The sequence below is a fragment of the Protopterus annectens genome, chromosome 3.part0 (genome assembly GCF_019279795.1).
Source record: "Protopterus annectens isolate FY-2018-M chromosome 3.part0, PAN1.0, whole genome shotgun sequence".
Classification (NCBI taxonomy): domain Eukaryota; kingdom Metazoa; phylum Chordata; order Ceratodontiformes; family Protopteridae; genus Protopterus; species Protopterus annectens.
In genome coordinates this window covers 284,746,079-284,772,116 of record NC_056731.1, presented here as the reverse complement: position 1 = coordinate 284,772,116, position 26,038 = coordinate 284,746,079, and the positions used below count along the sequence as shown (strand labels likewise).

The window sequence follows — 26,038 nt, the reverse complement described above, 5'->3', positions numbered from 1 at the left end:
CTCCCCTGACAGATCAGGGGAGGCCTCAGAAGAGGAGGTTGCTCCCAATGGGGCCCCCTGAGGCATAGGATCTCTGCAGTCAGGGTCGAGAGGATGAGTAGAGACTGTAGCAGGCACTACACTAGGAGGAGCTGAGGGAGCCGACCAAGGAACAGGCACAGGGGCCAGCAGCACACTCCTCATGACCTCGAAAGCACCCCTATCAGGCAGAGAAGAAGGTCCCCGCTCCGAAGAGATAAGGACCCCTCCCAGCACCGAGAGGGATGGCTCCGAGGCTGATGTCGGAGCCGAACTCACCTGCGCTGAGGCTCTAAGAGGGAGAACGGGGTCAGACAAGGGTGCGATGCCACTCGCCCCCTCGGAGCCAACGAGGGAGTCACGGCGTCCGGATACCTCCAAGGATGGCAAAATAGAAGAAATCGGAGCCGATGACGGAGCCAAAATGGGTGGTATCGGCTCCAATGTGTCGACTTTCCCGGCTTCCACAAACTCCGGCTCCGAACTCAAGGGAAGAGTCGGAGGAGGAATTGATGATGGAATGGGGATAGCCACTGTCTGTTGAGAAGGGCTATGAAGCATCTGGGCCAGTGCCTGTGACTTAAGGAGTCTGCTAACAAACCTCTCGAGGTCATGGTCCGAAAGCCTGGAAGACCGAGAGGAATGGGACCGGTGACTGCGCTCCGAAAGCAAAGGAGATCTCGGAGCCAAATGGACCGACTCCAAAGAGGGGGACCTGGAGCGCTTATGGGTCAAAGTTGGTTCCGACAAAACTATCGGAGCCGACTATGATTTTGAAGCGTCGGCTCCAGCCGGAGCCGATGCCGAAGCAGAAGTAGCACCACTGGTCGGAGGCTCTAAACTCGGAGCCGACAATTTAGTGGGCTTAGAAGGCTTGCCTGACGAAGACTTGGCCGGGGAGCCTTCAGGCTTCAATAAGCCTCTCAAAATCAATTTGTTTCTGCGTTCCTGCAGGACTCTTGGACTGAATGCATGGCAGACGGAACAAGAGTCCTGCAGGTGCAGAGGGCCTAGGCAATACACGCAAGAAGTGTGACCGTCTGTCAGAGACATTTTCTGACAGCACGAGTCACACTTCTTGAAGCCTGAGACCTTGGACTCCTTAGACATAATGGTGGAACACACCCAAACAACCACACACACACACCACAGTAAATAAAAAACCCAGTTCAGTCCTACACCACACCAAAGACTAAAACTACAACTAACACAGACTTTAACAAATTTACCCAAAACTAACTTGGCCCTAAGGCCTAGAAATATAAGGGGAAGGAAGGGCCGGTAGGATAGAAAATAGACCCAAAAGGGGACTATACAAAGCGGGTTACTCTAAGTAGGGGACAAGGGGTATAAAGAACACTAACCTGAAATAAAAGGGAAAAAAATCTTACCCAAAAAGCTGTTCTTTTTGAAAAATTACCAGAGAGCTGGCAAAAACGCAACCTCGCAGCTAAGCGGCAAATGAGATCTGGGTAGTTACGCCTAGCATTGTGTGATACAGGGTTACCTCGAGCCAGTAAAAATAGCTCTCGAGCTTTGGCATAAGCCGAGTCAGAGCCGAGGATCGGCTCCGAACCCATCCAGCAAGAATATAGGCGAGATTGACAACTTAACATTAATAGGTTTTGTGTTGCCATGTACTTTCTGGAGAATATGAAGTCTGAAATTCCAGTGCTTGTCATTTTTATTTATTTAACATTTGTTAACCAGGAAAGTCTGATTTGAAACAAAAGTCAATTTTGAGCAGAGGAAGAAACACTCCAGACACATGTCTTTGTAAGATGAGAGGACACCAGAGCAAGCCCACACAAATACAGGGAGGACATGCAGACTGTCTGTCATTCACTATTGCAAATAATAAACTAAAGATGTCAGCACAGGCAGAAAAACCTAGAAGATATACAGGTGAGAATAAAGGAAAAGTACAACATATGCAATTCATTGGTGACCCCAAAAAGTTTTATAGAGAACTGGAAAACAAAACAAAAGGAATAGAAACACCACAAAAAAAGAAAAAAAAATAGACACATTTTGTAAGAATAGTAGAGAAGCCCTGTGGACCACAACAAAGATGCTGAATGGACAGAAAAATTAAAAGGAACATTAAAGAGTTCAAATGTATAGGATATAAAATAGAATGAAGTAATTGCTAGAGAATTTCAAAAAATGAAGAAAGGCTCCTAAGTGAAAAACCTCTAGCACAGATACATTATCTAACTTCTACCTAAAAGTATCAACATCTTTATACAAATATTTAGCCCTGAGTAAGAACTACTTATATGTGCATTCCAAACAAACACCAACTTAGTTAACAACAGGAAAAAATGATACTTCTCCGTAAGCTTGAACCTGTAAGCCATCCCAAAAACTATAGACCAATAACTTGTCTTCAGATGATTGCAAACTATATACTGGAATTGATGTAGACAGAGTTTATAGTCATTTCAAAGTAAACTCAGACATGGCAATTGGTAATTCATATGTCATTCTTTGCCTGGCATGGGGATAAGACTGTAGTCTCTTGTCATGACTTAAAAGTCTCATAGTTCCTCAAGCTCTTATTTCCGTTCATGGGGCATTTGTAGACCTGAAAATGTCAGAGAGTATTAAAGTACCATTATCTCCATAGGTCATTCATTCAGTAGATGACATCCTCAGTGCCCTTCCCTATATCTGTCTAATACTTTTTCTGGTTCTTCATTTATCCATGGTATTGATGTTGTCCATCCTATTACACCACCAGCATTAATCTGTAGCCCCTGTATATTTACGCATAAGAAATTATGCCTGAATTAGTAATGCACCATAATGTCCACAAACATCCTCTTTTCTGCTTGGACTAATCTTCTGACTACCAAAAATACTCTGTTTTCTAGTACCAAAAGTACTCTGTATGCGTGGGGTCTGCTTTCCCCTGTCTCCCCCCTAAGTTCACAGATTCTCTGGGTGAGAGGCTATGTTGAGTTTAACATTTTTCACATATGTGCCAGATATAATAAGCAAAGCAGGAACAGAACAAAGTAGAATTTAAAGAAAAATATAATTTGATACAAAGTTGAGAATACATAATTTTTCTTTATTTTGCTGATACATAGAGGTTAAAATCAATGATTCTCCCAATGGGTTTCTTAGCTGACATGTAAAAATACCTGAAGCTTTAGCTGCAGGCAGATTGTATGTTGGAAGCAGGTCTCAGGTCAAAGTACAGTTCTGTAACATCTCTCTTTTCATGCATCCACTCCAGACTGCCATCAAATATTAACTAAAGATAAAATCTTTACTGTACAACAGAAAGATCACTGCCTTGTCTGCATCATTATGAAGGTCACATTCCTGTAGCAATAAAATCCACCACAAGTCAAGTGCACAACCGAAACTGGCTGCAACTGTTTGCTTCTCGCTCTTTTCCCAGCACATAAAGCCCAGGAAGAGAGCGACAACCAATCAGCAGCCATTTAGCCCATCCATGTCATGTATGTGCCTGCGGCCGTGGCAGTCCGAACCCCTTCCAATTCTATGCAGTTCCAAACCGCATAGACTGCTGGGCATCACACTGATGCCTTAATTCACTATCCGGACTGCAGCGCTGGAGTGGATCTCCAAGAGAGAAAGAGAAAAAAAATTATTTTTTTAAAAATGCCACAGTGCGCATGCTCGTACTCGCAGACGAGTCAGTTGGTGTAAAGCTGAAGCAGCCAGCTGATAGAGATGAAAGACTCAAGACAGACAGTAAAAATAATTAAATAAGTAAAATGTACTTTTTTCTTTTTTCCTTTTTTCTTGCTGAGGGGGCTGCAGTCCGGCAGTCCGATGGCACGAGCCACCCCTGTGTAAGACTTCCATAAAAGCTTTTAAGTTTGCTGTACACGTATGCCCTTCCTGTCTTTTAAATGCAAAGAGCATAACACAGAATTAGCAGTCTGACAATAATAATGTTTAGCAATTAATCATAATATTCATTAAATATTACTCTTAGAGTGCTCATTTTGTGACTTTGCTTTGTTTTTCTTTTCAGTATTGTTCCATCCAATACTGCTGGGTTACGCCTGACTACAGCTGCCAACAGAATCAAATCATTGTGTTGCTAGGCATTATGATGTGATTAACCAAGTTTGCTTGAGTTGCATGTGTCATGTACAGTAAAATAGTTGTTTTTTTGGGGTTTTTTTTTTGTTTTTTTACTTAATAAATTGATTTTGTTTTTTTTTTTGGACAGTCTGAATTCTGAAATCAGCTGCCACATTCTACTCTTCAACCCTGCCATCTTCCAACTTTGTCAGGTAAGTCAGCACTCTGAAGATGATCCTTAAAAAAGAAGTTATGTACTCACCATAACGTTCCAACTGAGTAGTTCTGCTTAATTTGTCTTCAACCTGTGGGTACTGGATCCGTATCAGATCCGAGCCGACAACTTTACTAACATCTGCTCCGAGCTGCAAGCTCCTCCCCTTACCCATAATATACCACCACTACCTTCCATCCCCCAGATCAAGTTTGCTGCACCTTACAGTGAACAACCCAACCTCAAAAACACCTTACACACCTAAAACCAGCTATAATGCTGTCCATATGGTAAGGTCAGGTGGAAGGAGGGAGGGACGGTTGAAGACAAATGAAGTAGAACTACTCAGATGGAACGTTATGGTGAGTACATAACTTCTTTATCTGAAGTAGTTTACTTCATTTGATCTTCAACCTGTGGGACAGAGTCCCCAGCTACTAAAATACCTGGGTGGCCCTCAAGGAAGGACATTCCAGAGCACCGCGGAACCAAAGGATGCTCTCCTTCTAGACATCAAATCTAATTTATAGTGAGAAATAAAGGTATGAGATGAGGAGCAAGTAGCCGCAGAAAAAATGTCTAATGATACTCTTGACCAAAAAGCTGCAGAAGTAGCCATATACCTAGTCGAGTGAGCTTTAACCTGAACCGGAGGAGACAAACCTTTATCCTTGTAGATCTTAAGGATACATAGGGAGATCCACCTAGCAATGGTAACCTTAGAGATAGGTTTACCCAAGGTTTAGAAAAGGACACAAACAACTGCTCAGATTTGCGAAAGGTTTTGGTTCTGTGTAAACAGAATCGTAACTGTCTATGAACATCCAACAAGTGCAGCTTGTATTCCATTTTGTTTGTAAAATTCAAGAAGAAAACAGGTAAATTGATAGTTTGATTGATGTTACCTCCAATGCTACTTTTGGGAGAAAGGAAGGATTGGTGTGAAGAGAAACCTGGCCTTGTGGAAAATCATTTATGGAACCTTGACAGATGACACTTGCAGTTCTGAAACCCTCCAAGCAGAGGTGATAGCCACTAGAAATGCTGTTTTCCAAGACAAAAACTAAAGATCAGTGGTTGCTGCAGGTTCAAATGGCAGAGCAACCAATGCTTGAAGTACCATAGTAAGGTCCCATTGGGGAAAGGGATCTTTGACTGGAAGACGTAAGAGGAAGGTACCTTCGATAAAGGCTTTACACAATCTGGAAGAGGCTAAAGAAGCAGAAATCTCGCCCACATGAAAATAAGAAATGGCAGCTAGTTGAACCTTGACTGTAGACAAGCTAGCCCCTTGTTGAAAAATATTTGACAGAAAATCAAGAATAGCCAGAACAGGAGCCATGAAAAGATCTAAACTCCTTTGAGAAGCTCAAAAGGAAAAACGCTTCCATTCGACTTATGAGCTGCCACCAAAATAGACATGACCGAAGAAGACAATCCATTAGTCCTAGCAATTAAGGGAACTGGAGCAGACAAGCTGTGAGCCTCAGACTGTCCTGATTTGGAAATGAGATCCTGAATGGGATCCAAGATCCAATGTGGAGCTAAAAGATGAGACCAAAGGAAGGGAAACCATACTTGGCGTGGCCAAAACGGGGCAATGAGGATCACTTTGCTCCGCAGTCGACAAGCTTTCTGTAGAAACTTTGGAATAAGTGGTACAGGAGGATAAGCATAAAGAAGACTGGGCAGCCAAGCATGGACTACAGGGTCTCTGGGGGACTCCCCCGGTGGGGGGGGTTCAGATCGAAGAACTCGCTGCACTTCATGTAGGAAGGAGATGCAAAGAGATCGCAGCAAGGCCAACGCCACTCTAGAAAGATCTGCTCTGCTACTGAAGGATTCAGGGACCACTCATAAGGCATCAGACTAGTCTGGCTTAGTCTGTCCGCTAGAATGTTGGACCGTCCTGGAATAATGCTTGCTATCAGAAAATGACCGGTGGAGATTGCCCATTCCTAAACTCTCATAGCCTCGCGACAAAGGGGGTAAGATCTGGTCCCTCCCTGTTTGTTGATATACCAGACCACTGACATGTTGCATGACTGGACTGCAATGGTTCCCAGAGATAGAAAGGCATGAAGGGCCTGCAATGCTAAAAGGAAAGCCCTCATCTCCAGAACATTTATATGCAAAATGGTCTCGATCAGGGACCACATGCCTTGGACTGTCCTTCCCGAACAATACCCCCCCCCCCCCCTAGTTGGGAGGCATCCATGGTCACTGTGGCTTGGGCAGGAGCTGGTACAAAAGGTCCTCCCTCCAAAATTTCTGAAGATTGCATCCACCAAAGAAGGGACAACCTGCAGACTCGGCTGAGGTGTATTGGGTGCAACAACGGAAGATCCAACAGGGACCATTGCACCACTAGAGTCCACTGTAGTACTCACATATGTAATTGAGCACATGGAAGAAGTGTTATGGTCACTGCCATAGAACCTAGGGCCCTCAACACCAATTCGGCTGAGGGAAGGTGAGAACGGTAAATGAAGGAGACATGCATCCTTAGGTTTCGAACTCTCTCCGTGGTCAGGAAGATTTTTGTCTGTAGTATGTCTATCCATGCCCCTATGTATTCTATCACCTGGACAGGATTCAGAAGGGATTTGGCTGTGTTGATTGTAATCCCTAGGTAGTGTGCACGCTTTAGGAAATAATCTCTGGTCCAACAAAGTAGATGCTTGGTGGGAGCAGTAAGGAGCCAATCGTCCAAGTAAGGGTAGACCTGAATCCCCTGAAGCCTCAGGTCAACCGCAACTACTGCCATCACTTTGGTGAACACCCTATAGGCTGTGGTGAGACCATAGGGTAGGGCTCGGAACTGATAATGATTGGCTCCTAGCTGGAAGCAGAGGAACCTCTTGGAGCTTCTGTGCATCTTTATGTGATGGAAAGCATCCTGGAGGTCGAACGAGCATATCCAGTTGCTGTCTTGCAGTACGGCATTATGGACTGTAAAGTGACCATCCAGAACTTTTCTTTGGCAACTGACAGGCTCAGAGTAGTTCGGTCCAGAATGGGCCTTACGTCCCCCATCTTTTTTGGCACCAAAAAGAACCGCTATAATAATATCTTTAAATTTACCACCAGATCAAAAAATTCCAACCAGCACTGCCATACCCTTCATTCTCTGAACTGGCTAGAACTCCCTAATTACCTAGACTACCTCCAACTTACCACAGCATACAGACTTGTATTTCACCCAAATAAATGCTCAGCTCTAACAAACATCCTTCCCCCCTACACCCCTAATAGACCTCTCAGATCTGAACATCAAAACCTAATTACTATCCACAAACATAAACGACCTGCTGGCCAACTTCTCCTCTCTTTCTCACTAGGCAAGAAATGGAATTCTCTCCCATCCACACTTAGGACAATATCTAACTCACAAAACTTCAAAACCCAGCTTTTCATTCACATGTCCTCCAAATGGAAATGCACCTGCTTCCACCCTATCTAATTCTATTTAACAAATGCCCTGATGAGGTTTTTCTCCTAGGTTCCTAATCTCTCTAATACCCCAGTAACTATTTCCTTGAGTTGACTTAAGCTCTCTGCAATTACTACTCAATACACGACTTCAACTTTGTAAATATTGTAAATAGCTTCTTACTTCAAATGAAGGCATGTAAAGTGTTTCCTTACTTCAAATGATCGTATGTATAATGTTTCTACACTTCAATTGTAACGAAGGTATATTTCAAATGAATCTCTACAGTACAACCATCAGATATCAAATTTATCTTTGTTGATCAAGCCTGATACTGAATGTACATATTTGTAAACTGTACTTTATTCTGTAACTTCCTTACTGTTTTATGTTTTATGGAGCTTTTCTCCCCCAGGCCTCCACTGAAAACAGGCACACTTAGGCCCAGTGGACTTCCCCAGTTACCAAACTGAAATAAATAAATAAATAAACCTGGAGTAGATGCCCGATCCAGACTGATCTGGGGGGACGGGTTTGATGGCTCGTTTCTCTAGCAGCTTGGAAATTTCTAGCGCTGCTGCCTCCCTTTGCGTGGGTGGTATTTCCGGGAGGTGCTTGAAAGGTGTGGGAGGAACCACAAATGGGATTGAATAGCCTCTGGAAATGATCTGAAGCACCCAACAGTCTGATGACACAGACTCCCATGCCGCCAGGTGCAATGACAGGTGATCCCCGACTGCCTCCACAGCAGAGTAGTCGAGCAACCCCTCGGGGCTGCTGTGCGGGCCTGTCCGAGAAAGGTTTTCGAGACCCAAAATTCCTCTGACCCCCTCTGGCTCTGGGCCAGCATCTATCCTATCCCCCTCTGCCTCTAGGGGAAGAAGTGCCCTGAGTGTCCAGGAAATACTGAGACTTCCGGAACCACATCTTCTTTTGACCTTGCTGATTCCAGGAGAAGGATCTTTGAGGGTTCGAGAAGCAGATTCCGATGGCAGACAGTGTCTTCCCATCTTTCTCACTCTGGACCAATGTGTCTCAGACAGTCTTACTAAAAAGGGTAAGAACTGCCATAAGGGGCATTCACAAAAGACGCTTTGAAGGGTTCTGTGAACTGACATAATCTCTGCCAGGTGTTATGCCTCATGGGCACGCTGGACCCAGCCACCCTAGCTGCTCCTTCAGTAGCACATGAGAGGAGTCACATGGATGTGTTTGAAACTGCTACCAAGGTAGCCATCCTCGTGGAGAACATGGCTCTCCCTCCTGCAACATGGACTTTGGGGGAGACTCAGCCAGTTCATTAACCAGGTTGTGCTGTAGTCTAGTAACGTGGGCCAGATAGTTCAGCACCCTGATAGAAAAGGTCACTGATGCATAAACCCGCTTCCTAGGTGGTCCATCATCCTAGACTCACAGTCTCCTGGGCTAGTTCCTTTTTGGTGGCGGCTACTACCACCATAGTGTCTACAGGGGACCCCTTTATTCCACATTGGTCTGTCTGTAGGGGGGCTCAAAAGTTTGTCCGGGCATTTAGGGATTGGCTCCACAGTGTCTGGCTCCTTCCAAGCCCAGGAGGTGACCAAGTCCACCAAGGGATCTGCAGGAGGGGACACCCAGGAAGTAGACGGGCCCATGCCAAAAGCCTCCAGGAATATGGATTCATCTGAGGAAGGTTTTGGGGTGGACCAACCTCCCCGCTGGTGCAAGATTTCTATGATGTCTCCTAAGGAGACATCCTCGGGAGGTGATCTGGGGGAACCTTCCCCATTTATCCAAATCTGTGTCCTCAGTGAGGGACTCGGGGGAGGAGTCCAAGTGCCTCCTCCTGCATATATGCCTGTGAGGGACCTCTCTGGTTGGGCTTTCCACAGGGAACTTGCAAACCACTTGTTCCTCAGGGGGAACCGCCTGGGGCTTATTCAGCATGGGCTGTCCCTGTGGTAAAATGATGGGATTCATACACAAAGCAAGAGAAGTTGGGGTGGAGTCCAAAGATATAGTCAGGGGCCTCAATCCACTGGAGAGAACCCTTTCTACAACATCAAACGCTGTGGGAGAACAAGTTTCCTGGGACACCATTAAGGGAACTGCTCTCCCCAGATCTGATGTGAGAATTGGAGCCGGACCTGAAGTAGATGGCGCTCCAAGGGGGGGGGACTTGACCCGACAACATCAGAGCCGATGGAAACAGTTCCACTTCCTCGGATCCGACACCCAGGCTCCGGCACTGAGAGCCCCTTAGATCCAAATTGGTCGGATCCGACACGCTCCAGGCAGCTGCAGGCATCAAAGAGACAGATACCATCGGCGCCAGCCCCCTAACTAGGGCCATCCTCGGATCCATGTACTCCAAACCCAGGGATTGGATCAAAAAGGAGATATTGGTGTAAAGAAGGGAAGAGAGAGAGGGCTGGCAAGACTCCCATCTGAATTTGTGTGCAAATAAACCTCTGCATCATTTTATCCATGTTGACTTCAGAGAGGCTGCGGGTGGACAGCGACGAAGCCATGAACTCTGACCTGGTGGGTCGAGGAACCAAGGCTCTAGAGGATGGTTGGGGCTCCTCCGGCTTCAGAGAAAATCCAGGAGATTGGAGCCGAGGGAAGTCACGGTGCCTAGATTGACTTTTAGCAGGAGGTCCTGACAGGGCTGAAAGGTCTGGGACCTCTTTCTCTTTTCTGGATGGTGCTCTCTCTCCTCTCTGCCTTTTCTGCGCTCTGCTTCCATAGGCTTAGAAGTAGGAGGGTTAGTCCCAGTCTGGGAGGGAGGAGAAGGAAGGACAAGAGTAGAAAGAGAGGCGGCCACAGCAACAGCTTTAACTGAAGCAGAAGAGGAGGTGGCCTCCTCCGTAGACGGTAGAAGGCCCTTCATAACTAACTTGGCCCGTCGATCCTTGAGGGCGCACGGGTTAAAACCTGTGCAGATAGAACAGTCTGTGTTCAAATGGGCCACACCCAAACACAGCATGCAAAGAGTGTGGCCATCAGCAGGTGACAATTTGTGGCCATACTCAGTAAATCTCTTAAATACTTCTTTGGGAAGATCCGCCATGTCCCACCACAAGAACAAACTTTAAACAAATTTAAACAAGTTTTAACACACACCACTCACCACAAACTCAGACAAGCACAAGGAAGGCTGGGGGTGGGGGGAGACAACTATAAACTAGAACAAGAACTTATTGAACGCAAAAAGAATAAATTGTATAGAGACTTGCGGGACTATGAGAATAAGAGGGCGTTTTTGTTAATAACCAATCCAAGGGCCAAACGTCAGCGAGTGCAATTTGAATGGAAGAGAAATGATGGCGGCAAAGAAGGACAGGGTTACACTTCGGGAGAAAGTGGGTTATCACATACAGAAGGAGAGACAGATAATGATGAATTCCCTGTGCTTCCTAAACCAGGAAATAGTAAAGGTTTGACTGTTTTTCACGAAGCAAATGCGACACGTAAACGGAGTTGGAATGGACAGGGACAATATAGAGATGGGTACGCCAACCAACGGACATTTAAAAAGGGTAAATGGGACTAGTTTTGATGTTGATCATATTGATTGTAAGTATGTTATTAACTTATCTGGTTGTGAGTTATCTGATTGTGAACTAAACATACTTAATAGAAGGCTTAAGTTCATACCTACGATTTTGCCTAGGTTACATGTGATAAAAACTGATGTTTTTTGTTTCTCCCGCAAATTACATCTACTTGATTTTTTCAAATGTAATGTTATGGAAGATATTATTAATAATACAAGTGATAATGAAGAAGATGTTATTTCAGATAACAGCATGAATGATAGTTTTTATTCATGTTGTTCTGAAGGATGTATTAATGCATATTGTGAATTGGATACAAGCACTGTGAAAGTTAAAAGTGACTTTATGCCTCCACAACGCAACGAAAGTATTAAGTATTTTCATAAGTCACTTACTCATAGTATTGATGCAGAATTTCAAAAGTTTACTATGAGGAAGAAGGATATACAATATAATCTCACAAAGAACGAATGGAAATGTTTAATGAATTTATGTCAAAAGTTTGATTTAGTATTTAAACCGTCGGACAAAGGCGGTAAATTGGTTGTTTTAAATTATTCACAATATTTAAAAATGTGTTACACACATCTTAATGATGAAATGGTATATGAAAAAATTGATATTACTCAATATGAGAAGGCACAAAGGGAGTATAAGGATATTATAGATAAAGGATATAGATTACATTATTTCACACATAAGGATGTTAAAGAAAAATTTAATGTTAAAAATCCAAGAATGCCCTGTTTTTATTGTATACCTAAGATACATAAAAGTGTTGATGACCCTCCGGGACGACCCGTAGTGTCAGCAAGTAGTAGTTTTTTGGAAAATATTTGTTGTTTTTTGCATGAATATTTGTTACCAATAGTATACAAATTACCATCTTACATTAAGGATGTTTTTGATTTTTTGGCTAAAATAAAAGACATTAAATGGGAGAATAATATGTATTTTTTTGTTATTGATGTAGTTAGTTTATACACCAATATTAAACATGTAGATGGTATATGTGCTATTAAGTATTATATGGGACAAAGCCCGGTTGTGGAATTTATAGTGGAATTGATTAATATGTTTAAAGAATAATATGTTTGAATTTAATGGTACTGTATATAGACAAAAACAGGGTACAGCAATGGGGGCAGCTTTTGCCCCTAGTTATGCTAATGTTTTTATGGGATACTTTGAAAATAAGTGCATATATGTTAATCAATTTTTTCAGAAGTATGTGTGTAAATACTTTCGCTTTATTGATGATCTTATATTTATTTGTAAGGGAGGGCAGGAACAAGTTTCCTTGTTTCTAGATCAAATACAAGAGAATAATATGGGTATCAGATTTGATGGTTTACAAATAGGTAATGAAGTGAAGTATTTAGATGTTTTATTCAAAGGAAGTGTGGGTAAAAACATAAATTATACTATATATAGGAAATTTCATGGTGCTGGATCTACTTTACATGGAAAAAGCTTCCATCCATTACATACAATAAAAGCTATACCATATACAGAATTTAATAGGAGTAAGAGACTATGTAGTGATCCCGTAATTATGGAGAATGAATTTATTCAAAGTTTTAATAAATTTATATCAAGAGGGTATAATGAAATTCATGTAAATGAAAGTTTGAAAAAGGTAAGGAAAAATGAGAAACAAGGTATTACTAAAAATATTAGGACAAATAGGAACATTAGTGATTGTATTTATTTTGTTTCTACTTTTTCTGTACTGTCTGATCAGATTATGGAACAAGTTAAATGTAGTTGGAATTTGGTCAAAAGTGAGGTAGATTTTTTGAGTAATAAAGGAATGGGTTTTTCATACAGAAAGGGTAGAAGTATTAAATATTTAGTATGCCTAATATAAAAATGGGAAAGCAAGTTGAACAGTTGGGCACAACAGCTTGTGGCAAATGCAGTATTTGCAAGTTTGTAGTTAGGGAATTTAATATTATTAATGGGGTTTCTTTTGTTACTAATGGTATCTTTAATTGCAATACGGAGAAAGTTGTATATGGTATGAGATGTACGTGCAATAAATTTTATGTGGGAGAAACTAAGATGTCTCTTGCATGTAGAATAAAAGAGCATGTTAGAGACATAAAAAATTTCAAACAAACTAGCCCCATAGCATTGCACTTTAATAAATTTCATCATGGTAATCCAGAGGGATTAGTCGTGACGGTTTTAGATAGTGTAAAAGATAATGTATATTTAAGTGAGCAACAAACTAAACACATATTAAGAAAGAAAGAGTTATGTTTAATTTTAAAATTTAATACTCTAAATCCTAGAGGGTTAAACTATGACTGTTCTTGGAAAAGTTTGTTATAAGTGTGTATATGAATAGTATGTATTACTGTGAGTATTGGAGTGTTGTCTCTTTATTTGTTAATGTATTAAGAGGGTGTGTTTTATGTTAGTATAAAGGTGATGAAATTGTATATGGAAAGTTTTTACTCTGTTAAAGGCAAGTGTGCCGAGGCGCTAGAGAATTTTTTGCTGTTGTATTATACGTGGATATATATCACGAATTTTAAGCTACTGGTGTGTAATTTTAGAATAAATCCGAGTTTTTCTTCTGGATTGGATTCACTTTTGTTGTGAAGTATAAACTAAAACTACCTAACTACCTAAAAGCTAAGAAAAGGGCTTTAACTCGATGCACTAGCAAAGGGAGGAAGATAGGAAATCTACACTAGCAAGTACACACACTCAAAAACACTAATCAAAATAGAATCTCTACTCACAACTTGGAGCTCAAGAATCACGATGCTTAGGCTTGCCGCAGCAAACAAATATGGGGGATGGAAGGTAGTGTTGGTGTACTATGGGTAAGGGGAGGAGCTTGGAGCTAGTGAAGTTGCCGGCTCGGATCCGATATGGTTGAAGATCAAATGAAGTAAGCTACTTTGTATCTACTATTATATTCATTGTTCCATTACTATACTAACTCCTAGAATCCTGATTTCGGTACTGGAATGTATAACAGAAACAGTAGTATGGTGTTTAACTCTCATCACTTGCACTCGTTAAAACAGAAAAGGACACTGACCTTAAGGATATATAGTAAATATGCAGTGATGCCTTAAGCAGTAACCATGTTATGCAACATCGAATAAGCTTCTTATCATTCAGATCCAGTTGCAATCGAAGGCTTCCCTGGATTTTATCCATCTCAGATCAAGGTCAGTGCCTTTTAATGTGACCTTATCAAGAGTAAATGAAGCTTGACCAGAACTATTGTGTACAGACGCACACGCATACAGACACACAGACACACAGACACACAGACACACAGACACACACAGACACACACACACACACACACACACACACACACACACACACACACACACACACACACACACACACACACACACACACACAAACTCTATTTTTAGATGGGGAAGTAAATGCTGACTCTACAGCACTAATGTCCTCTTCCTCATAATTTAAGGAATACTGAAACTAGTTAGTCAAAAGTAACAAAACGAGAACACACCCAAAATAAGCCAACATTTAGACATCTGAATGGTAGCAATAACTCAAGCAATATTACTTTATAATGTGCTGATATGCCATAGAAAGTTTTACCAATAAACTGTATAAACCCATTAACATAATAGATAAACATCAACATCAATAGATTACCATCAAGCACAAACATCGTCGCATTTTCTATATTAACCAGGAATTTGAATGGCCTTGTAAGTATGGAGAAAAAGTAGAGAGTATTATCTTACATATGGAGGAATAGGGCACAAATAACAAAGTTGCAGGAGATGCATTTAACATGTGAGACTGGTAAAGATGGCAACTAAGGGGGGTATTCAGCAGAGTACTGGGCAAGAGAAAGAAGAGGGTAATGATACTACTAGTGAAAGGGGTTCCTTAGTAACAGATGAGATACTAGGGTGTACTCACAAAGGGAATGTAAACCATATTAGGTAAAAGTCCTAGTCCTTTTGGACTTGAGTCATATGTTAATGCCAGTAAAACAGACAAGATCAGTATACCCAGGCAAAATGTTCAGTAGAGGTTGGAAATGCACTAGAGAGTGGTACCTCTTTGCCTTATCAGTCAGCCAACAGTTGGTGGGAATGTCTCAGGGATCATGAGTTAGATTGCCACGAGTTGCTAGCCAGAAAAATAATTAAACAATAAATCAAACAACAGTCAGAATCTGTTCAGAGCAATGGAAGTGAAGTGGGGACACAGACTCCGTACTTTAGCCTTAATATAATTAGTTAGAAAATAGATAAAAGAGAACTATGCAAAAAGCTGGAACCCGCTGTGCATTTAATAGCTGTCCATGGGACCTAACATGTCCTGGGAAGTTAGTATTAGTGGAACTACATGGTGGAGGGGCCGAAGACTCTGAAAATAACAACTGAACAGGACAATCGGACATGCAGCGTTTCAATGTGGCGCTGCTTGGATATCGAGAATAGATGGTCTAAAACTCCAGTACTAAACCGCCAATCTAAAATTGTCTAAAAACAGGGGAGTAAGTGAGGGGTGTTCTAAAGAAACAGAATTGAACACTGATAAAAGATGACAATAGCAAAATGGGTATTTAACCTGAATAAGTGATAAATGAGGCAAAATAATTAATTAAAATTACTAAATATGGGCATTCATGATGTGTGTTCATTTGCCACGTGCAGCTAACCAGAAATTGAACTACATTAATAAATCAGATTCTGCTCTAAGGTACCATGGTTAGCATTAATATATCTAGCCAGACTATGCAAAAAAGCTTAAGTAAATTACATTAGATACCATGAGGAAGCTGGCCTCGTGACTCCCTAGGAGTGCTTCAGTGGTAATTAAGCCAGCTGGTAGCTAGTAATGGGGGGTACATATCCTTTAGCTATGAAAATAGGGACTTACTATCCAAAGTTCTACACAAAGTAAAATGGATATCCTCCCTTTCAACCCAAACAATATCTAATCGTAAAGACCGTAATTAGTAGAAACTAGTAACATAAAGTTACAAATAAAGTTTTTATAAGCTCACGTAAATAGAATCTGGTTAATAATCAAAACTGAGAAGACTGAAACTGCTAAATACAAAACACTTCAAAAAATGTTTCAAATAAAGAACTTCAAATAAAAACAAGTTGGGTAGTGAATAAAATGAATTTAATAAAACGACCTACCAGTATAAAGTAAAGCCAGGAGAAAGGTACACTAGATATAATAAGAAGTATTCCAAAATTTTGCCAAAATCTACAGTGGAAAAATAATAAAAAAATAAAATCTTGTAGTCCAAAACTTAAGCCAAGGCAACAGAAAATCTTATAGACCTGATCCATCAACTGAGCTGGTGCTGCTGAAAGCTAATGTGAAAAATGGTTTTAACCCTTAGTGATATTTATTGTTGTCAAGTTTTCTGAAGTTGAGGATTGGGACAATGGACTCTATTATATTCAGTCTTGCTTTTCCTGGACATTAGACGAATCTGCCATATTAGTTCTTTTTTCTCCAGTAAATCATTATGGTTACCATCCAACTGGTTTTGGGAATATGATCGAGGATGTGGAATTGAAGACACTGTGTTCTGCTTTATGCTTCTCATGTACAGCAAGAGGGTTTGAAAGGTTGAGGTATCTTAGGTCATGCAGGTGTTTTGCCACTCCTGACTATTTTTCCTACATAAAATAAACTTTGCATCTGGTGCACTGTGCCCCATATACTACACCTTCGGTGCTGTAGTCCTCCCTCACACAAGCAGGGAATTCAATGTGGTTGTTGGGACAGTGAAAGCTGTTTTTTTGGCTCATGTAGCCACAGTAGGCACAGGGAGGGTTACTACAGGGGGAATGTTCCTCCTACCGCAGTGGCTATTGGCTCAGTTTTCCCTAGGTAATCTCTGATGTTCTTACATCTCCTTTGTGTAAAGTTTGGTGTGTGGGGAAAAATGTGCCCGATAGTCCTGTTGTCTCTGATGATGGACCAATTGTCTAGTATGACTTTGATGGTTTCCTGGTAGTCCAATGAGTAGTTTAGTATCATGTTGCAATCCAATTTGTCCTTGTTCAGTCCTAGGAAGGTCAACAGATGAGGAAAACAAAGGGACATGGAAGGATTGTGGCAGTGAGATGATACTGTTTTGGAAAAATAAGCTCCTTGAAGAGCACATATGTCCCACCCAAGACTGCAGTTTTGCAACTGAGATGAATACTGAGGAGAAAAATACATTTTTAGCAAGGGATCCTAATTATGGGAGGAGGGTGATATACGGTTTGTAATAATGAGGATGTGCAGGGGGCTCAAGGTTGGAGAAATTACTATACAGAGTAGATGCTTAAGGAGATTTCTGTAAGTATTAGGGTGAAGGATGCAGTAGAAGCCTTATCAGCTGAAGTAAAACTTACTTACCATTCCCACAGGTTCAACAGATAAGCCAAATTTGACTGATACTATATAAAACAAGAGTATGCTCTTTTACTTGAGGGAGAAGAGGGATACCCAGTTACAATATCTAATCATCACCTATAAAGGTTATGGTAAGAACCCAAGTATGGGGAAAAGAGACAGGCATTAGCATTTCCCTACTTGTTTATTGAAAAGGCAGGCATTTAATGAGTGGGTAGCAGACAAGACTTGAGAAACAAGAATGACAGAAAAAGAAATAGAAGAGAAAGCTGGTGCTTGACAAGCTGTGAAGGGGGACTTTAGAACCCTGGTTAAAATAATGGAAAGAGAAATCTGAGAAACAGGTAATAAAACACTTGGTGAGGGTTAAAACACTGCAGTATAATGTAGAGAACCTCACTGATGAGGAATTATGACAATTGAGAGAGGCCAAGAGAATATCAAAGATTATTTGAACAATATGCATTAGGGCGGCCACGGTGGTGCAGCGGTTAGCGTTGTCACCTCACAGCAAGGGGTTCTCTGGTTTGATCCTCGGCTGGGGTGCCTTCTGTGCGGAGTCTGCATGTCCTCCCTGTGGTCGCGTGGGTTTCCTCCAGCTGCTCCGGTTTCCTCCCACATCCCAAAGACATGCTGTAGGTGGATTGGACACTCTAAATTGGCCCTAAGCATGAGTGCATGCATGTGTGTGCCTTCTGTGGAATGTTGGGCGCCGGGCTGGCAACTTGACACCGTAAAACTCCACTGCCAATCATGAGCGGACAAGTGATCCACTGTGGCGACCCCTAACTGGGAAAAGCCAAAATAAGAAGAAGAAGAAGATTTGGACAATATGCATGAGCACAGAAAAAGAGGCATCCAGGCAATTGTTCTATAACAATAACCATAAAGCACAAATACTTTTAGTGCAGAGGCTAGAGAACAGAAAGTGGAGAGAGCGGTAGTAAAGCAAAGGGATCCTAAGTCCAGAAAAATGACAAGAGACCCTGAGGAAATTAGAGAAATATTCATGGTATTTATGAACAGTTTTACAAAATAAATAAATGATCTGATTAGGACAGAAGCTTGTTGGAGAATTTTATGGTAAACAAAGGCTTGCCAAAGAAGGTGGTGCTAGAGGGACAAAAATTAATTTGAAATATAGAGGAAAAATAGAAATGATGACGGGTAGTCAAACTACATGTAAGTCACCAAAGCTGGATGGTATGCTTCTAGAAATCTGGAAGATGGAGGAATACCATAAAAAGAAAGCAAATATTTAGTAGTGTCTTGGAAGGGGGAAGATAATCTGCATCCTGGAAGACAGCAGTGTTGGTAGTTTTACCTAAAGTATGAAAAATCCTTCAAATTCAGTCTTGCATAGTTCTATTTCAATATTCAATCATGACTATAAACATTTACATCTATACTAGCTAAAAGTTTAGCAAAAGTGTTGCAAAAATTGATAGACCTAGATCAGTGTCTATTTTCAGAGAGGAGATAAACATTTGATGTTATTAATACAACTCTGATGAAGGATGTAGAGGACAAAAATATTAGTAAAGATGGTAAATCTGGATGTGGAGAAAGGTATTTATAGGACTAGTCAGGAAATTTATGCTGAAGGTAATGGATAAATTAGCACTTTCTACTCAAATAATTGAATTAATAAAAAAGACACACACATGGTCAGAAGCAAGGGTAAAAGTGTGGGGTGTTCATCTATTGGAAAAAAGGCAGGGATAGGGATGCCCTTTTTCCCAAGTGTTGCTTACAGAGTGTGTGTGTGTGTGTGTGTGTGTGTGTGTGTGTGTGTGTGTGTATATATATATATATATATATATATAGATATAGATATATATATATATATATAGATTATATATATATATATATATATAAAACCATTAGTAATGAAAATAAGAGATGCAATCATCCCAAGTTATGAGTTGAAGGGGTGGCAAGAATAAATAGCATTGTCTGTGGGTGATATAATAATCTACCTGGCAAAAATCCAGAAAAAAGATGTCCTTACATTGAATATTTTGAGACAGTTCCAAATGTTTTCATGTTATAAGATAAAACAAAAGCCATATCTGTGGATGTGTCTCCCATACATGAATTAGTCCAACATTTCCCAAACATTTAGGGGCATGAAAAACTAAGTTCCTAGGAATACTGCTTATGAAACAATTACTAGCAGTGGCAAAGGAGATCTGGGAGGAAGCTAAGCAGAAGATGATCCAAAAGGTAAGGGAGTGGAAATTCGTGACTGGGGATCTAAACAGTAAGATACATGCAGTGAAAATGTTTTTAGTTCCCTTGATTCTCTGTGGTGGTCAGGCATATCAATCAAATGATAAATGATGTCAAGAAATGAATAAGGAACTTTATTTGCGAAGGGAAGACACCTAAGGTTAACTGGGATAAGATGATCCAAGCAATGGAGCAAGGGCACATGGGGTTGCATGATTTAAAGGAATAATTTATGGCTACACAATTCATAGGATCATAGGAAGTTACTAGGCTAATGACCATAGGGGTGCCCTTACAAGCCTAGCCAACTTCTGCCCTTGTTTCCATGATCAGCATCTATTGCCCCTGTCCAAGAGAGACACAAGTGGAGCCCCTGAGGAGAATTTAAGATTACCCATCCAATCATCTAGATTGCGCTTGAAAAGGGACAAAAATGGTGCTCTGCTTAACATGAATTGGAAGTCTGTTCCACAGGTGCAGTAACCTCTGGGAGACAAACCTGTCCCTCCAGCAGGTTCCATTAATGTCACATACCAGGTTAAGGTCTTTAGCGCGAGTAACCTGTGAGCCATTGGACTTACGGATATGCAGCATTTCCAATAAAGCCGAGTCAGAGATTGCCTTATATGCAAGGCAGAGATTACCTCTAAGTAGTCTGTATGAAATGGAGTAAAGTGACAGAGATTTCAGCTGATCCACATAGGACAAATGCTGAATACATTGAATTCTGCTCATGAGGAACTTTTGTGGTCTCTCCAATTGCTGCAGGTGCCTGGAAAGGTACATACCAAAAGGGGCGTTGTACTCAATTATTGGCCTTAAGGGGGAAGAGTACAGGGAGATTATAACTTCTTTTTTTCTGTAAGCAATGCCCTTACTTATGAGATGAGCAATATATAATGCCCTTTTTACCATGTGGAGACATGGTGATCAAAGGTAAGGTTGCTGTCAACCTGTGTGCCCAGATCTCTCACCACTGAGTGTATGTTTAGGGTTTTTCTATTGATGTGGTAGTTAGCAGGAACATCACTCTTAATGAAAGGGATGATAATATATTTAAGGCCATGACTCTGGCACCAATCATTTGTTTTCATAAGACCCTCTTGTAGGATGTTGACATTGTTTGGGGATTCTATGACCACTGCCAGTTTGCAGTCATCAGCAAACTTTGTCAGCCAGAGACCTTTAGTTTTTGCTTGTATTTTGGAGAAATAGATTCTGAACAATAGAGGTTCCAGGATTGATCCCTGTGGAACACCACTGGTTACGCGTCTACTGTTGGAGGTGGAGTCCCCTATTTTTGCTGCATGGGTTCTATTGGTGAGCCAGTTAGCAACCCACCTAGCTGGGTGAGTTTGTCAATAATGCCTGAGTGGAGAATAGTGTCAAAAGCCTTGGCCAAGTAAAGGTATGCACAGTATTCCCCTCATCCATGGCTCTGGTGACTGCCTCGAAGAATTCTACCAGGTTTAACAGGCATGATCTCCCCTTGACAAATTAAAGCTGAGTAGGATGAAGTGTATGGAGATTATCTATATCTTTGTTGATGAAGTCCATGATGATTTACTCCATGACCTTGCAGATAAGGCTAGTCAGGCTAATATGTCTATAGTTCCCGGGGTCAGTGTAAGCACCACCCTTGTGCAAGGGGATAACGGTGGCCATTTTCCATTCAGCTGGGATGAAGCTGGTGCTTAGACTATGATTGAAAAGAGTACCCAATGGTGTTGTTAATTCTTGTTGGAGCCCATGCAGGATACAGCCTGAGATGTTATCATGAGGTCCCACAGATGCTGTGTTTTTGGCCTTAGAGAGGGCATTTACAACCTTGGAGATACAAGGTGGGGGACAGATGGAAGGAATGTCATGGAGTATGTGTGCTGGGGATAGGGGAGTGAAGTTTTCACAGAACCTGTTGACTAACAGGTTGGCTATGTCCACATGCTTAGTGTATGTGGTATCATTACCCCATATTGGTAAGCACCAGATCCAAGATGTTGGAACCCCTAGTTGAGGTGTCCACCAGCTGGTCCAGGGCATTGGAGTTAATGAACTCGAGGAGCCTTTGGGCAAGTGAGTTTGAGCATGAGTAATTTACCCAGTCAATGGATGGGTAATTAAAATCACCTGGAACCATAGTGTTTGGATGTATCTTGATGAATACCAGTAGATCCAAGTAGTCAGAGTGGGTATCTTGATTCATGGAGGGGGTCCTGCAGCCGGCAATGACTTGAATAGGTGTCCTACCAACAGTTAGTTGCACTTGAAGTGTCTCCAGGGAATCATACTGTTTAACCAATCTGGAGGTGTATTTATCTTTAATGAATATTGATACACCCTCTCCTTTAATTTTCACGCTTTCCGTTGGTCATCTGAACATGTGGTAGGAGGTGTAACCCACTATAGCTAGGGTGCTCTCCATTGCCTTGAGCCAGGTCTCCGTCACTACACAGATGGTAACATCTTCCAAGGTGAGGATTGCTTCCAGTGAGTGCAGTTTGATGCTAAAACTCCTAGCATTTAACTGCATAACCTTGAGGTTGTTTTTTGATAAAATTTGTACATCAGGAATTTTGTCCTTGTGACACTGCTAAAAATGGCACTATGGGGTGGCAAGAGCCTTTGCCAGTCGCCAAAATCCCAGGGGTGACAGATGAAGACCATCTCTGGCAAAGCATTAAGGTCTATCAATCATGTCATCCCAAGCTAACAGAAACTGAATCCCCTTAGAATAACACCAGAAACTAAGCAAATTATTAAAGTCAATGATTTTTTTGTTTATATTGTCGTATCATCCTAGGTGAGGGTAATATGATGCTCAAGGCTAGGGACATACCTGCCTGTGACACATAATCAGAGAGCTCAATAATGTCTCTCCTTGTGTAGTCCAGGGAAGTATGTCACAAGTCATTTACACCAACATATACTATGACCGAATCAAAATGGTACTTGTTGTTGACAGACTTGAGTGTCTGTGTGAGCTGAATAATCCTGGCACCAGAAAGACAGCTGACCATGATTTTCTCCTTGTTCAGCCTGATGAGGGGATGTCTGTGTGTCTCACTATAAAGTCATAGAGACTTCCTATGACTAAGCTATTTGGAGTGGATGTGCATTGCCTTATGAGCTTTGATGGTGAGACATTTGTGCTCGTGTCATTATGTGTACTGTGTGTTTTGGGTGTTATGGTTAGTTTAGTATGTATGTATTTTGGAGGTCTCTGGTGTTTAAGTAGATTTTTTGTGAGCACCTCCGCATATGTTGGTCTCTGTGTATGCTGTATGTCATGAGTAGGAGTTGTGGTTGGTAGGCTAACAACCCACTCTGATTTGCTCTATATTGCGCCAGAGAGCTGTGATTCCAGATTCATAATGTAGGTACATCTCTCACAAATGGTACAGGAATGATTTAGAAGTAGGGGGTTGTCAGTGTACATGAGGCAGTTGCTACACTTCCTCAGTTGACCCATGCCAACCAGGCTGGTAGGAGAAGAGGAGGGGAAACTCAGAGTTCATAGTCCTCAAAATAATCTTGGTCTGGCTATAACAACTGAAGAGGGAATACAGAAGGGGCAGGTATTAGTAGGTTTAGGTGTGAAGAGCTCTGGTTTAGGTAATATTTGCGAGGCTAGAAAGCTGGCACCTGTAACCTGCAATCTCTCCTCGCAGTAGTTTGGGATACTGTGCAATACACAAACAGGCTCAAACAAGCTCGAACCAGTTGAAATAGTGGCTTACTAATGCAGAAAAACAGGAAACAACCAAAGTTCAAATTATCCAATCAAAACGCCCTAAACACAGTCCTGCAACACTAACTCTAGCTAGATCAGTCCAAACTGTATATTCCTCCCATGAGGGCACGGGGGGGGGGGCTCTCCACACAAAAGATTAACTGTTTTACAAGCTCCAAAGGCCAGAAACAGTACTAGATTCAGCAAAACCTGAATCTAGTCTATGCTACTGTTTTTTCAAGTGCAACAAACAAGCAAAATGAACAAAACAAGCAGATGACCAGTAATTACAGTTGTAAGAAGAATTCACTTAGCAAACAATCTAGAAATGCAGTAAAATACAGTTGCACAGTTTAAACAAACAGATATGCAGCAAATATTGTTTTGGTTAATCAGAAAGTGCAGAAAACAGTTAAAAATAATACTTATCTTTTGAAGTCTCCCAGCAAGTATTTGAGAAACAGTAGAGCAAGGGCAGAAGGCCTAACTCACTGCAGATTTGAGCAAACAAGCACAAACTGGTTCAAACTGAGGCTTATTAAAGCAGAAAAGTAGGAAACAGCCAACATTCAAATTATCCAATCAAAATGCCCTAAACAGAGCCTTGCAACAGTAACTATAGCTAGGTTACTCCAAACTGTACTTTCCTCCCACAAGGGCACGGGGGTGGGGCTCTCCAGACAAAATATTAACTGTTTTAGACGTTCCAAAGGTCACAAACATTACTAAATTCATCAAAAACCTGCACCTAGTCTATGCTAGTGTTTTTCAAGTGCAGCAAACAAGTAAATGAACAAAACAAGCAGATGAACAGTAATTACAGTTGTAAGAGGAATTCAATTTGCAGAGAATATAAACATGCAGAAAAATACAGCTGCAGACTTTAAACAAACAGATATATAGCAATTATTGTTTTAGTTACTCAGAAAGGAAGGCTCTTACATATACGTCAAGGGAAACAAACCAAAATAGAAAGATAGGATGATGATAAGGTAAGGAGGAGCTACTAGAGATAATGAGAGATTGCTTTACTGGAAGGAGGTATTTGGGGAGAAAAAAACAACAGCAACAAAACAGAACATTATGTATATAAAGTGGACGATAGTACACTGAAAAATAAACTAGTGAAGAGATGTAATAAGGAGATTTTATTGATATGATTCCAAAATAATGGAATAGACTGGAATTAAGGAACAGCAGGAAGTAAATGGAGGAAGTCAAACATGGAACTGAGATACTGGGATAAAATCATCTGGAGGAGGAGACCTAAGAGAATTGGAAGAAGTGAAACAACTGTTTGGATTTCATGAAAGAGACCTGCTCCTCTGTCAGAAAATAATAGAAGAATATAGACCAAGAGAAAGAGAATGAGAAAGAGGTAGGAGTGATAGGTAAGATGCCACCTCAGTGAAATATTTTGGTTCAACAGAGAACAGCTAGGGCTAGAGAAAAGATGATAAATAGTATGGTATACAGAATTATACATGATCATTATAAAAAATCAATTACACGTGATAATTATAAGAATCAATCAATCAGAAGAACTCAGGTGGGATTCAGAAAACAGGAACAATGCCAGGCAAGTGATCACTGGGAAAACAAGATGCCTAGCCATCCACACATTTAACTAGACACACTCAAAAAGTCTTGCCACCATTTTCAAGCACTTAATAGTGCCTATCTTTCAAATCAAGCAGGGCAGAATATGATAATCCTGGTGTAAATCTGTGCCCATCCATCCAATTGTCAAGATTAGCCTTAAAGGTAGCCAGAGTAGAACTATATTTGACTTGTGGTAATTTATTCTACAGGCTGGGAATATACTGAGTTAGGAATCTATCCCTGCCATATGTCTTGTTTATTTGCTGGTGTAGCTTTAAGTCCCTTGTCCAAGTATTTGTATAGCCACTGTTTTTGCAAGGAAATAGGAGGCAAACAAGACTGAGTCTTTCATGGCTCAGAATGTGAGACTTATGTGTCATGTTGGAACAACTAGTAGGCAACTGAGTACAAGGCCTTTACATTTTTTTCAGCAAGAAATCTTTGGGGCCTTTCCAGTTAAATGATATCTTTGGATTTATGTATACCAAAGGGGTATTATACTTGATGATAGATGTGATAGAGAAGAAAAGTTTGGATGTACAAATTACAAAGGATTACAGGGGGATAGTGCACAGGGCTTTGAAATATGTGCCCAAATCATGACGCTTTAGGGTATTTGCATAGACATGATTACAAAAATATTTCTATACACTGAACAGACTGAAAATGATCTTCCCTCAGTTTCAGAGTAATTATTGTAAGTATATGATTACTAAGTGGAGAACTAGACACATGTTTTGGGTGAACAAGCAGAGCTGACAGAGGTTAAAGATGCACTGCAAAATGACAGGGTAAATTCTGGGGGAACAAGGGAT

At 41.2% G+C, this 26,038-nt stretch overlaps 1 protein-coding gene across 1 annotated transcript in view; it reads right to left on the bottom strand.

The window, feature by feature from the left end:
* The window catches only part of NEK10 (NIMA related kinase 10), a 3,576,599-nt gene that overhangs the window by 319,869 nt on the left and 3,230,692 nt on the right, over positions 1-26,038 (bottom strand). The gene's annotated exons all lie outside the window — the stretch shown is intronic.